Source organism: Pinus tabuliformis, chromosome 8 (genome assembly GCF_031772625.1).
Source record: "Pinus tabuliformis cultivar Carrire ecotype Pingquan chromosome 8, CPIR1, whole genome shotgun sequence".
NCBI classification, from domain to species: Eukaryota; Viridiplantae; Streptophyta; class Pinopsida; order Pinales; family Pinaceae; genus Pinus; species Pinus tabuliformis.
Genome location: NC_142294.1, coordinates 457943077 through 457955307, shown reverse-complemented (window position 1 = coordinate 457955307; position 12231 = coordinate 457943077). Strand labels below are relative to the sequence as shown.

Below are 12231 nucleotides of genomic sequence, written 5' to 3'. Positions count from 1 at the left end.
AAACTAACCTACGAATTTAAATAAGCAAAAAAACAACAAAACAAAGAAAAATCATAAGTAATTACGTAAGAAAAGTGAGTAAGAAAACAATTAGGCAAGCAAGCAAATGAACACAGTAAGAAGCAAACATGCATGCAAGAGAAAAACCAAAAGCAAACACTATTGCTACTCCTAAGCTAACAGTGCATGGGTTTGGTCATGTGAAGTGATACTTCCAATGCAGCCGCCACCACATTGGTTGACCCATGTTGGTGAAGGTATGGTTCGCGAACAACACAGTTGTGCAAACTAGTAAACAAGCAAGATTTAAGAATGAAGATCGACACACTCCGAGTTTAAATGCATCCATAGAACATAAGTGAGTGCAAGTGTACGACATGCAATCTATGGAATTACCATGATGTTGTGTGACATGTGCTCGCTATGTAAGATGCCTCCAATGCATGAGTGATGGGATCATGTAGTTCAAGTGGAGGAAGCATGATCTATGTATGAGACTGATCTTCAATGCATATACATGATGTAGAATTTTGTAGAATGTTTCTACGAATCAGCTAACTCTGATACCATGTAGAACTTTTTCTATAGATCAGCTAGCTCCAATACCATGTAGAAATTTCCCACCTGTAGATCACCTGGTAATGCAATGTACTAAAGCAAAACACTTGATCGACTTCTACAAACAATTTAGCGGAAGCTTAATCAACCATGAGCAACATCAAGCATGAACACATATAACTGATAAGAAGGAATCAATCACATAACACAGAATATATCACTGGGGAAAGCACCAGCATAAAACCCCAACACTGTATTATCAATCAAGTGGAGATCCTCAACAACATACAAAAAGAATTAGCTCAATAGCTATCCTACTCTCTCTATAATCAGAAGATGAAAATCATGGACTACCTAGGCCTCAATATATAGTGTATAAATTGGCCTAATCATACATGTTGTCACCTCAGGTCCAACTATGTAGTCAGAGAAGAAAATAGGTTCCTTCATCATGCAAGGAATACTTACTAGAAATATCCTAGCATCTGATAGTACATTGTCCCTCATTTGATCTCAACTGGGTCTTTGTCTGAACTGCCATGCATCAATTATTCATGAGAAAATACTCAATTATCTCAAATAATAGTTGTCACATGCATGCAAGCATCAACAAACTGTATCTCATTAATTTAACAACTTATTAAATTAATCTAACTGAACTTGACTAAGTTAAACTAAGTCAACTGATCCTCTCAATATAGAATTCATCCTTAATTCCTCAATCAGTGGAGCAAATCAAGGACACATTCCTCAATTAGTGGAGAAATTATTGCATATTCTCACAAAGACTTCAAGTTTGATTTTCCATAACTAATTAACTCATGGAGATTAATTAATTAATATTTTAAACTACTGGTAAGACCAGATTCATTTTTACTTTCTATAGTTAGACCAGGGACTGTTAAAAATAGGAAGGGACCCAGAAATGCTATTTTTAGAAGTGTTATTTTAGTAGTTCTATTTTTAGCACATTCTAAATTTAGCATTTCTTATTGCACACTTTTCAACACTCCCTCTCAACAAGAAAGGCTTCCTCTCGAGCTCGATCCTGTAACTCTGGAATGTTCTGCATGCAACACATCTACCAAGTGTGGTTGCTCCAGCAACACTCAGAACAAAAAAACTCCCAACTGACCACTTTGTTGGGTTAGAAACATACTCTGATGTTGAATCTCTACCTATTGCTAACAAGTGCTCCCTCTCTGACCTATGCGCTACTGCAACATCTCCATGCATCTCGCACCATTGCACCCTTCTCTATTCTACCCTGCACTGTGCAACACACTTGTGCCTCTCGCATTGTTGTAACCTGCATGCTCTGCACTGTCTTGGGATTCCCTGCACTGTTGCTCTCTCTGCCGCTCCATCCACATCTGTCTCTACTGAATAAGTCAGTTCCTGCTACTCCACATCGGGGATCCTGTAGCAAATTTGAATCAAAGAGGTTGGGTACCTCAATGATCCTGCCCCTCCTCCTTGGGATGATCACTCCACATCACCCCACCTCCTACTTCGAGGTATGGCTGCATGTGATCCCTCAGCCCATCTAGCTCGAAGTTTCCCCTTACTATAGGTCTCTACATGATTAGATGTCTCTACTCGATCTCCTCTTAGCTTCTCTAGTTGTGGTTGCTCCACAACCTCCTGAAGCTGCTACACCAATCGTGGCTCCTCCACAATCGTCTGAGACTTATTCTGTCACTGCATGTTGAGAGGTAATTTACTCTCCCTCTCAGCCACCAAGTATCTAACCTTTGTCTTGCTTCTCAAGGCTTTGCATGCATCTTGTACCTCAAGTGCATACAGGTTCTTGGCTAGCACACCAATTTGTTTCCACTTTCTCGCCGTCACAAAATTCCCTGGAAAAAGAGTTGATTTTAAATCAGCGTTATCTCCCTCATCCGAACTCTGATTCAGACCATTTTTTTTTTGGGTATTTTTCAGCAAGGAATCCAAATATGCTATTTATTTCTAAGAATTTTGTGCAAAAATTTTCATATCTGCTCTACAAACTCTCGGCCCAAAACTCAAAAATTTGAAATCTCCTCTCAGTATACTATTCTCTACTTGATCACCTGTGCTCTAATACCATGTCGAATTTTGTAGAATTTTTTTACAAATTATTCAACTCTGATACCATGTAGAACTTTTTCTACAGATCAGCTAGATCCGATACCATGTAGAAATTTCCCACCTGTAGATCACCTGGTAATGCAATGTACTAAAGCAAAACACTTGATCTACTTCTACAAACAATTTAGCAGAAGCTTAATCAACCATGAGCAACTTCAAGCATGAACATAGATAACTGATAAGAAGGAATCAATCACATAACACAGAATATATCACTATGGAAAGCACCAACATAAAACCCTAACACTATATTATCAATCAAGTGGAGATCCTCAAGAACATACAAAAAAAATCAGCTCAATAGCTATCCTGCTCTCTCTGTAATCAGAAGATGAAAATCATGGATTACCTAGGCCTCAATATATAGGCTGTAAATTGGCCTAATCATACCTATTGTCACCTCAGGTCCAAATACGTAGTTAGAGAAGAAAATAGATTCCTTCCTCATGCAAGGAATACTTACTAGAAATATCCTACCACCTGATAGTACATTGTCCCTCATCTGATCTCAACTGGGTCTTTGTCTAAACTGCCATGCATCAGTTATTCATGAGAAAATATCTAGTTATCTGAAATAATAGTTGTCACATGCATGCAAGCATCAAAAAACTGTATTTCATTAATTTAATAACTTGTTAAATTAATCTACCTAAACTTGACTAAGTCAAACTAAGTCAACTGATCCTCTCAATATAGAACTCATCCTTAATTCCTCAATCAGTGGAGCAAATCAAGGACACATTCCCCAATTAGTGGAGAAATTATTGCATGTTCTCACAAAAACTTTAAGTTTGATTTTCCATAACTAATTAACTCATGGAGATTAATTAATTAATATTTTAAACTGCTGGTAAGACCAAATTCGTTTTTACTTCCTATAGTTAGACCAAGGAATGCTAAAAATAAGAAGGGACCCATAAATGGTATTTTTAGAATTTTCTATTTTTAGCAGTTTCACCTCTCACCCAAGGTGGCCAAAATGCTCATTGGCCAAACTGCTATCTTTAGAAGTGTTATTTTTAGCAGTTCTAGTTTAACACATTCTAAATTTAACATTTCTTATTCCACACTTTTCAACACTCCCTCTCAACAAGAAAGATTTCCTATCAAGCCCGATCCTGTAACTCTAGAATGTTCTGCATGCAACACATCTACCAGGTGTGGTTGCTCCAGCAACACTCAGAACAAAAAAAACTCCCAACTAACCACTCTGTTGGGCTAGAAACATACTCTGATGTTAAAGCTCTACCTACTGTTTACAAGTGCTCCCTCTTTGACCTCTATGTTACTGCAATATCTCAATGCATCTTGCACCGTTGCACCCTTCTTTGTGCTACCATACACTGTGCAACACACTTGTGCCTCTCACGTTGCTGCAGCCTACATGCTTTGCGCTATCCTAGGATTCCCTGCATTGTAGCTCTCTCTACCGCTCCAACCACTTCTATCTCTGCCCAGTTAGTCAGTTCCTACTACTCCACATCGGGGCTCCCGTATCAAAGTCGAATCAAAGAGGCTGGGTACCTCAATGATCCTACCCCTCCTCCTTGGGATGATCACTCCAAATCGCCCCACCTCCTACCTAGAGGTATGGATACATGTGATCCCTCAGCCCACCTAGCTCGAAGTTTCCCCCTACTAGAGGTCTCTACATGAGTAGATGTCTCTACTCGATCTCCTCTCAGCTTCTCTAACTATGGCTGCTCCAAACTTCTTGAAGTTGCTACACCAATCATGGCTCCTCCACAATCGTCTGAGACTTCCTCTGGCGCTGCATGTTGAGAGGTAATTTACTCTCCCTCTCAACCACAAAGTATCTAACCTTTGCCTTGCTCCTCAAGGCTTTGCATGCATCTTGTACCTCAAGTGCATATAGTTTCTTGGCTAGCACACCAATCTATTTCCACTTTCCCGCCGTCACGAAATTCCCTGGAAAAAGAGCTGATTTTAAATCAGCAATATCTCCCTCATCAGAACTCCAATTCAGATGATTTTTTTTTTTTTTATTTTGGGTATTTTTCTGCAAAGAATCTAAATCTGCTATTTATTTCTAAAAATTTTGTACAAAAATTTTCAGATCTTCTCCACAAACTCTTAGCCCAAAACTCCAAACTTTGAAATCTCCTCTCAGTGTATTGTTCTCTCCTTGATCACCTATGCTCTGATACCATGTAGAATTTTGTAGAATTTTTCTACAAATTAGACAACTCTGATACCATGTAGAACTTTTTCTATAGATTAGCTAGCTCCGATACCAAGTAGAAATTTTCCACCTGTACATCACCTGGTAATGCAATGTACTAAAGCAAAACACTTGATCTACTACTGCAAACAATTTAGCGGAAGCTTAATCAACCATGAGCAACATCAAGCATGAACACATATAACTGATAAGAAGGAATCAATCACATAACATAGAATATATGACTGGGGAAAGCACCAGCATAAAACGCCAACACTATATTATCAATCAAGTGGATATCCTCAATAACATACAAAAATAATTAGCTTAATAGCTATCCTGCTCTCTCTATAATCAGAAGATGTAAATCATGGACTACCTAGGCCTCAATATATAGGCTGTAAATTGGCCTAATCATACCTGTTGTCACCCCATGTCCAACTTCGTAGTCATAGAAGAAAATAGATTCCTTCCTCATGCAAGGAATACTTACTAGAAATATCCTACCACCTGATAGTACACTGTCCCTCATCTTATCTCAACTGGGTCTCTATCTGAACTGCCATGCATCAGTTATTCATGAGAAAATAGCTAGTTATCTGAAATAATAGTTGTCACATGCATGCAAGCATCAAAAAATTGTATTTCATTAATTTAATAACTTGTTAAATTAATCTAACTGAACTTGAATATGTTAAACTAAGTCAACTGATCCTCTCAATATAGAACTCATCCTTAATTCCTAAATCAGTGGACCAAATCAAGGACACATTCCCCAATTAGTGGAGAAATTATTGCATGTTCTCACAAAGACTTCAAGTTTTATTTTCCATAACTAATTAACTCATGGAGATTAATTAATTAATATTTTAAACTACTGGTACCAAATTCGTTTTTACTTCCTATAGTTAGACCAGGGACTACTAAAAATAGGAAGGGACCCATAAATTCTATTTTTAGAGGTTTCTATTTTTAGCAGTTTCACTTCTCACCCATGGTGGCAAAAATGCTCATTGGCCAAACTGCTATCTTTAGAAGTGTTATTTTTAGCAGTTCTATTTTTAGCACATTCTAAATTTAGCATTTCTTGTGGCACACTTTTCAACAGATGAGCGATAAGGAGCCTCGGGTGTTTCAACAATTTCCTGATCGGAAGTGAAACCAACCTCAAGACAACAAGGGCATGACATAACCATGATCTTGGGCTAAAGTGCCTCGACAATCTGTGGAGTTTCGAATTTGCTAACAAGTAGACCATCATAAATAGGTGGCTTCGAAAAATCAACTATGATAGAATCATCACCGTGATTGAATACAGGGGTAAATAGATCACAACAGCTATGATTAAAAAAATCAATGATTTCATCAGCATCCTCATGATCTGATGAATCCAATAGAGGGGTAGATGAGAAGTGGAAAAATTCACCCTCTGCTTTTCGGAAAAGGTAGATGAAAAATCAAGTGGATTTTCAAATAATAATTTATCCTCTCCATTGTTTGATGATGGACTAAGATCTGGTGTGTTATGCGAATGATCAATAATGGGTGCATCTGTAGACAAAGATACACATGCAAAATCGTGGGTGACAGAAGGGAGTCATCCTTCACCGAGGGTTGATACATAGGCTCCCAGTCATACTCTTCATGAATGACAACACAGGTTAGTTGTGCAACACCAACTCCATTGATAACTTGACCCTTTTTCACAACAAGTGTAGAGTCCATAATGGAAGAACACAAGATCGTACAGTCTGGAGGATCATCAGAACACGAAGATGTAGGTTGAGGTAAAACATGCAAGTGACAACCCATGGGCTTCGCAAACAGATATGCATGAAAATTGAGGGAAGTGATGTTGGGAGAATGTGATAGTTAAACGGTCTGTGTGCATGTTCTCCCACATCACTCTGGGGTAGTGCAACTATTTGATGAGGGGACGGTAGATAGTCACTCATGATAGTGACTGTGTCCATCTGTGATTACCATCTCCAACACATAAGTATGTTGAGTGGGGCTTGAGCTTGAACTTCTTTTTAGGATTGACAGATTGGGAATGAAATATTCAAATCTGTCCATCAGATACTGGAATTTCATCTAACTTTTCAAAGCTTCAAACTGCAACATGCGAAAGTGGTCCCAAAATTACATAGGTGATTATTGCAAGGTCTTCCATTGTTGTAACAGTTTTTGGTTAAGATGTTCTGGATAAAAATGATGGAAAGTAGATTCAATGAGATCACAGAACTATTCAAATGAGTGCACGCTACCAGGAGGTAGACCCCAATACCATTGTTGTGGGGATTCACAAAGTGTGTATGCAAGAAGTAGGTTGGCCTCTTCATTAGAGCCTTCATCTTCATTATAAAGAATTGTAAATATATCTTGTAAATACACAGGCCATGCCACTTCACCTTCACGATCATACGTGAATTCAGACAAGAGATAAAAAATCTCCTTGATGATGTCGAGAGGTTCTTCATGTGAAAAACATCGTGGAGGGATGAGTGTGACAGTATCCATGATAGATGTGTGAAGATTCAAAATAGGATGAGAGGACACAGCTTGTCATCTGGCCCTCCTTCTAGCACCAAAAATGTTGATAGTGTTGGACCCACCAACATGTCAGGGGATCTCCTTGGTAAGAAGTCCCAACCAGACCTCAAACTATTTGGTGTAGGAGTCCCAATAGTAAGTCATATGATATCGCCTTGTGTTGACAAGGTTAATCCTCTCTATGGACATAGATGATCCCTCTAGCCCAATGAGTGGGTCTAGTAACTGAAGTGACAATAAACTAGACATCTTCCTAGATTATAATTGAAAAGTATAACTAGAAAGATGACCTACCTCATTTTGATGCTATTCCGATTTCCTTTGTTGAGATCCTTGAACTGCTTGTGTCACAGACTTGTTCCTACTTCTCTTAACACTTATTTACCTGCATAAGTATTCAAGAGACAACAAATCATGTGAAAACCAATAACAAATCCAATAATAACCTACTTAGTTGAACAAGGAATGCCAAGCTAATACATATATGATCATATATATTTTTCAGAAAATGAACCAATAGTTGTATATTATTTAAAGAATAAAGGGAAGCTTACAACCATATCCTTGATGTTGAAAGGCTCTCCTTGAGTGGTAATCCAAGTCCAAGCCAAGTAAAGCTCCAAACACTCCTTCTCCAAGTGTATTGAATAGCCTCTAAGAACAAGCTCAGCATAGGGGTGTAAATGGACATGCACCAACTATTTGGGAATGGGAGAGGAGGAATTGATAGGCTGGGAGAGGGAGTTAGGACTCCTCTAAAGATAGGATTAGGCCCACATCTCAAGGAGGTATCTCATAGGGATGAGACCAAGAGGTCAAATTAAGAGGATTCGACCTCATCTATGCGGAACCACCTCAAGCTCATCGCTCTGGAAGCGTCTAGATCACAAATATTCTCATCCTCTTTTGGAAAAATTCCCTTTTGAGACCCTCATGGATGAAATGGAATAGAGCGATGCCATCGTTGGCCTAACATAGTGCAACAGAAGATCAGAGCGGTTTTGAGCTTCATAAGGGCGATGACCCTCATTTTATGGTTTTAAGAGCTATTTCTTTAGGGAAAGCGTTACAGGTCTATTTGGGCACATCACTCCCATCATTCAGATCAATACTTTTAGGGCTCATCAAACCCTAATTTAGTTTCTACATGCTCTAAGAAAGTCATCACATTGAATTCCATCATTCTTGAGAGTTTCCTGGCCTGAAGACATCCTGAAATGACTCCTTGAGGGACCAGCATAGCCTTGGTTAGGGCTAAGTGTGTTGCAGAGCACTTAGGCCCATTCAAGCCTACTCTGCAGAGCACCTAGGCCCACTTTGACCTGTGCTGGGTGAGATTGAGCGAAATCTTCATAGGGTTCTGGGAATATTCCTTCATTCTAGACCATTCTAGAAGATTCCCACCTCTTATCCTCTCCTATGAGTTTAAAATTGGATAGGGAATGAATCAAATAACCTCCTATCCTCTCATCCTTTCCTCCATGGAAACTAACTCCCAAATTGGAAATCCATTCAATTCCCAATTTATGATAAAACCACCTCCATTTCCCTATAAATTGAGCACTCATCATAGTGATTAGGGGCGAGACTTTTAGAATTTGTAAGGAGATATTGTTGGTATGAGGTTTGAGATTGTAAGCAAGTATTGTTATGCTACCGAAGTGTTGTGCTTTTGGTGTGATGAAGGATGGAACTCAAGCTGGATAAGTGACATGGGATCGGACTTCTTTGCTTGTAACTCCTCCTTCTACTTAACAAAGTTGTTTACACATTTTCCCATATTCTTGTCTTTATGTATGATGATTATATGTGTAAATTATTTTGATTCCATTCGCTTATAGTAGATAGATATCTTTCTTTGATTGGTTTTTGTCCTCTTTTTATGATTGCAGGTACTTATTGAGTGTATTCAGTTCGAGAAGGAGTGACAAGAGCTATTCAAAGGAGACAAAGGGAAGTGAAATATAACAATTAGGTCCCTTGTCTTATTTATCTTCTATAGGAAAGGGTTAAACTCTTTAAATCTATTGTTCTAGGTGTATCTACCCACCTAGGGAAATTATGTTTATCTGTAGATACAAAATTCCATAAATTCCATATAACAAGTTGGCGACCATACTAAGGAAAGATCATCATTTTGTGTAGTTTATCTTCATCCTAGTGCACCCTAGTAGCCTTTACTTGCTTTCATTGATCTTGTTTCAACCTTTTTGAAGTGTTTTTTGGTAAAAACTTTTGCTTGAAAGCCCCTAGAATGCCCTCTTTGGCACCAGCGCAGGCTTGGTTGGGACACAAAGCACTGTAGAGAACCTTTGGCTTGAGGACAATGCTTTGAAGAAAACTGTCTCGCATTCAGGTCTGTGTTGATCCTCTTTAGGTCAAAATCCCACCTTTGACTTGATTTTTTCCAAATTTCCTTCTATTTTTGCTTGCTGAAAGATCAATGTTTGTTGTGTCTCTGAAATGAATTTGTGTTTCCTTTCCTAGCCCTATTTTAGCCTTGATTGTTTAGTGTTTCTTAAATGATTTCTTTATCATTATCAATTCATTTTCAAAGTTAGATTATAGTCGACTAATCTTTGCTCAAAAGAAAGTGTCGTAAAAGTCTTCATTTCTTTCGAAAATGAACTGTCATAAAGTCTTCGTTCTTGCAAAATGATTGATTGGTTGTATGTGAATTAGTTTCCTTTTGTTCATTTCAACATTAAGGGAATTGAAAAGAAAAACTTGCATTATGAATTGAAAAGGTTTGAGTGTGCTTGTAGGAATAGCTTAGGGAAATTGCATTAGGTGTGCTCTTTGTTCTTTGATTAAAAGAATCTGATTGCTCTATCCCTACTAGCTAAGGTTTTTATTGTTCAAATTTAATTTCAAAGATATCACGTGGTGAACCTTGAAAGGACAATTCTTAATCAAGACCAACTTAAATTAATCTCAATTAACCTAATGGAGCATTGTCACCTATTGCAAAACATTTAGAAGTTCTAGGCTAGAGACGTGTTCTGGCATCGTAAAACATAGTAGTTATCGCTAAATCGTCCGCGATACATTCCTAGTGTGATACCTCATTCCACATACGTACGTATATCGTATCTTGTCCACGTAATTTCGGGTATATAGGGCGGTGTTACAGTACGTAAATTATAAAGGAATTCTCTCACTGTACGATTTCACATTAGATAATGCTAACATGGATTGGGCCTCCACGTACTTTCAGGTATATATGGGAGGAAAACACTAGGTTGCTATCCATCCTTAGGTAACTGAGTCAGCTGCCTTGTACACTATGATACACCAAACACAATATTCAGGGAAATTGCCTGCCCATACTTCTCAGTTCACTGGGAGGTATTCTACAGTTCACAACTGCTTGGTAATCCTTTTTCCTAGCTTACCCCTTTTTGTTTATTTCTTTTTTGTAATAAAATCAATCAGCAATTGTGGAGTAACATCAACCCCTACCCCATCGTTCGCAGAGGAGAGTGAGTAAACCGCCTTTACCGCCCAAAGCTACACCTATTTGGTCAAAGCGGTCTCGTTTAAATAAATCTAGTACTTTACAAGCTTCTGGTTCATCATCTGAATTACCAAAAACACCTATATCGGTAAATACTATCACCCCAGTTACTCCTACAATTACTGGTACATCTGTTATTAAAGTGGAATCTCCAAAATTACTTGAGGACACTAGAACTGAATTTAGTGAAACGGTAACCCAAGTTGTCCAACAAGAAGTTGATTCTCAACCCAAAGTTGTTCAACAAGAAATTATTTTTGAACTTGAATCTGTTCAACATGAAGTTGATCGTGAACCTATCACCATTCAATCAGAAGTTACTTCTAAACCAGATGTTGTTCAAGAATCCCAACCTGAATCGATTGTTCTTTTACTAGAACACTTGGATCTAGAAGTTAAACAATCAAAAGTTGTTACCATACCAAAAGAAGATCGATCAGTATATCCTCAGACATCCGTAACTGTTGAGACTTCCCATTTACCTCAGGAAAAAATACTGGAAATATATTACGGACCTGATGGTGAAATTCTTCCACCTGGTTTGATTTCAATCGAAGAGGAACTTGAGGAAGAAACACGTAGAACTCCATTCCATTTTGGAACTGGACTTTACCTTTATCCTCATACTCCTGATTTTACTACTCCTTTTGATCTTGATTACTTTCAGACACCCATTAATTTGTTAGGAAATTTATTTGGACATTTGGCTATGGAAGAGTCAACATCCTAGACTGTACCATATGTTATAGGTATGGAAGAATCTTCTATCACAACCTCTTTGATGTTTATGACGAGACCTACGTAACATTTGTATGGTGTTCCATCCATCCCATCAGGTTACCAATCTTTATCTGGAACCCACTCAAGTGTTGCTTCTAGCCCTTGGTCTTCACCCATGTCCTCTACAGGAATTCTATCTAGTTCTTCATTAACGGATACTAAACAGCTAGACCCATCAAGTCAATATCAAAAAGGTTTGTCTGGTTACCATCCAATGTACCTGCTTTACATTGGACTACACATGTACGGAGAACAATATGCACAATCTCCTTATCCTTCATTTTCTGGGGGGAAACCATATGTCGCTATGTCGTTGTCTTTAGGTTAGCATGGAATGACTGTCTGTTAGTGGCAGCCAACAATGCCCATTCAACCGAGGCTTGTGTATCCATCACAACCTGTGCAATCTGTCTCATCCATACCTACTACGCATGTTGTTACAACTTTACCACAGTCACAAGCTCAGATTGTTGTATCTCAACCTTTGCAAGCTGGTCCTTCAACCTTA

General features: G+C 38.4%; 1 pseudogene; it reads right to left on the bottom strand.

Annotated features, from left to right (window-relative positions):
• LOC149236017 (uncharacterized) overlaps window positions 1-11533 on the bottom strand; it is an 87539-nt pseudogene extending 76006 nt beyond the window's left edge.
• Window positions 11534-12231: the final 698 nt, after the last annotated feature.